This window comes from Peromyscus eremicus, chromosome 10 (genome assembly GCF_949786415.1).
Source record: "Peromyscus eremicus chromosome 10, PerEre_H2_v1, whole genome shotgun sequence".
Classification (NCBI taxonomy): Eukaryota; Metazoa; Chordata; class Mammalia; order Rodentia; family Cricetidae; genus Peromyscus; species Peromyscus eremicus.
The window spans coordinates 49735428-49738368 of NC_081426.1; the positions used below are offsets into that span (position 1 = coordinate 49735428).

General features: G+C 37.6%; 1 pseudogene; it reads left to right on the forward strand.

The window, feature by feature from the left end:
- The first annotated feature begins 1950 nt into the window (after positions 1-1950).
- On the forward strand, positions 1951-2731 carry LOC131920923 (phosducin-like protein 3; annotated as a pseudogene).
- The last annotated feature ends 210 nt before the right edge of the window (positions 2732-2941 follow it).

Here is a 2941-nt window from a genome sequence, read left to right on the forward strand (position 1 = left end):
GAACTCATATTCTATTTGGCTCCTCCCACTTCACATACAAACTCCATCTCTCCAGGCATCAGACTGATGGATGGATGATTCTATTCTCTGTGCCCACCAAGCAAGATTTACACAGAAGAAAGAGTTAAAATCAATCAATAAAAGGATTCAAACTCTGTCCTCTTTAAAAAAAAAAGTACTTCACATAGTTTGCTTAAAGGTGTGGTCATTTTCATACATGGAGAATGACAAACTATGCCAATTTAGTACAATAGGAGTTTCTGTTATATGAAAGTAACAACAGCCTGGGATACTAATGTTAGTAAAATGATGTTGCATGATTATTATTTAGAAAATCATCTATCTACCTTTCAGAGTTTTGATAGGAAAAATTCATGGATAGAGACATCAGCTGAGAGTTTACACTAATAAATAATGCAAAGATAGTTAGTGCTTATTGTGTCTGTTAGTAAGGGATATTCAATCCCTCCTCTCTAATTTTATTTATATTCTAATGCTGATTTCTCTCTCAGCAAAATTCATTTGTATCATTTCAAAGTCCTCTACTATCTATGAGCTCTTATTTTAATTTCAACACAAGTTGTACTGATGTCTTTAAGTTTCTTACCTAGAGCCAATATTTTCATGTCAGAAATGTTAATAGGCATTGATTTTGAAATTCTTTAGTCCTTTATCTTTACACAAATTATCCATTTTTCTTCCTTACCAGGTTTTCTACTTTTTAACCAACCTACATACCATATAGTGTTTGAATATTTTCTTTGTGACATAGAACAGTCTTTACATTATATCCTTTGAAACATTCTATTAACACTGATGAATGAGGTAATTGACAACAATATAAGTGAAAGTACACAATCTGGGGTCTACTGAAGGAGTTTGTGAGAAAGTATTCAATATATAGGAACTTGAGAGGGAGACCAAGAAGAAAAATGGCGTAGTATGGGATACATCAATTCCTTTTTTGAAATGAGATATATGGCAATAGAGTGAAGTGTTGAGAACAGATAGAAAGATAGAAACAGATATTGTCCCAACATGCTATAGAAGAAAAAATACTTTAGTAATTCTGTCCTTAAAAGAAATAAGAATGATTATTCTTTCCTAGTCAAAGGGAAATTTTCTGCAAGAAGTTCCCTTGCACCAGAAGGTGAGAATTTGGTGGAGAGGAGATGCTAAGCCAGTGTAGCAACGCACAGAATTTCAGCAAATCCTGGGAGAGAGTGCTGAGGTACTGAGAGTAAGAGACTCTGCAGACTCAAGGTGACTCAGATGGTAATTTTAGTCATTAACTGTGCTGACCACTAGAGAAAATATTGGGGAGTGTGCCAAGATCCTCTTGGGGGAATATAATGGAACTCAGACTAGCTTAGGTTTCAGCAATTACTCTTGTATGTTTGGCCAAATAATACATCATTCAAGGATGACTCACACCCCATTGACTGTCTGTCCCAGGCTGATTGCCAAGAAAGCATCTGTACATTAGAGTTATACAACAATAATTATATCTAATTTCTCATCCTAATGCTGAATTGCTGACTGCTCTAGCTTACTAATCATATTTCTTACTCATCTTACTGTGAGCCCCCATATCAATATTTTAAATGATTAGTATACAAGAGAGTCATCTTCCGCATAATTACCATCCATTTCCCTCATCCCTGAATGCTATTTAACATCAGTAAACATAAGCCTGCTTCTGACATGTTTTCTGCTTCAGTAATAGTTGGTAAAATTCAACTGTTTTATAGGAGAAGCTATTGGAAGAATAAAAGAGTTGTTCTACTCAGAATTAAAAGGATGATCTGGCTCTATGGAAAGCATTGGATATATGGGGAAATTATATTGAGATATATCACATTTTAGGATAGTTTAAGCTACATATTGATGTGTTTCATAGAAAATTTAGTTCTATAGATAACTTTAAATACTGTTTTGAGGCGGCGCACTGATCTAAGTGACTGGAGGCAAGATGCAGGACCCCAATGCAGACACCGAGTGGAATGACATCTTACGCAAGAAGGGCATCCTGCCCCCGAAGGAGAGCCTGAAGGAACTGGAAAAGGAAGAAGCAGAAAAGGAGGAGCAGCGACTCCTTCAGCAGTCAGTGGTGAAAACATAGGAAGACATTACTTTGGAGGAGCTGGAGAAGAATGAGGATGAGTTCAACGAGGAGGATGAACGTGCCATTGAGACGTACCAGCAGCAAAGGCTGGCTGAGTGGAAGGCGACTCAGCTGAAGAACAAATTTGGAGAAGTTTTAGAGATCTCAGGAAAGGACTATGTTCAGGAAGTCACCAGAGCCGGCGAGGGCTTGTGGGTGATCTTATACCTGTACAAACAAGGTATTCCCCTCTGTTCCTTGATAAACCAGCGCTTGAGTGGACTGGCCAGGAAGTTTCCTGATGTGAAATTTCCTTGCCATTTCAACAACCTGCATCCCCAATTACACCGATAGGAATCTACCCACGGTGTTCGTCTACCTGGAAGGTGACATCAAGGCCCAGTTCATTGGCCCTCTGGTGTTTGGCGGCGTGAACCTGACCAGAGATGAGTTGGAGTGGAAACTGTCGGAGTCAGGAGCAATCAAGACAGACCTGGAGGAGAACCCCAGGAAGCCAGTTGAAGATGTCTTGCTGTCTTCAGTGCGAGGCTCTGTACCCATTAGAAGGGACAGCGATTCTGAGGGCGACTAAGATAACAGCCACTGTACCTTTTTGAACTTTCTTGATAGGACGTATTGTCTGGATTTTTAATAAGAAGGAAAAAGCAAAAATTTATTATATTTTTGTTTTTAACCTTTTTATAATTATTTAAATTTTATACATTCAGACATCATTGCTGGAAATTTTATTAAATTTCTTGGAACTTCTTTTAAATTAATAATGTTTCTTTAAGAAAAATTTAAACAAGCTTTATGCCAAATATCTGTTTTCCTACA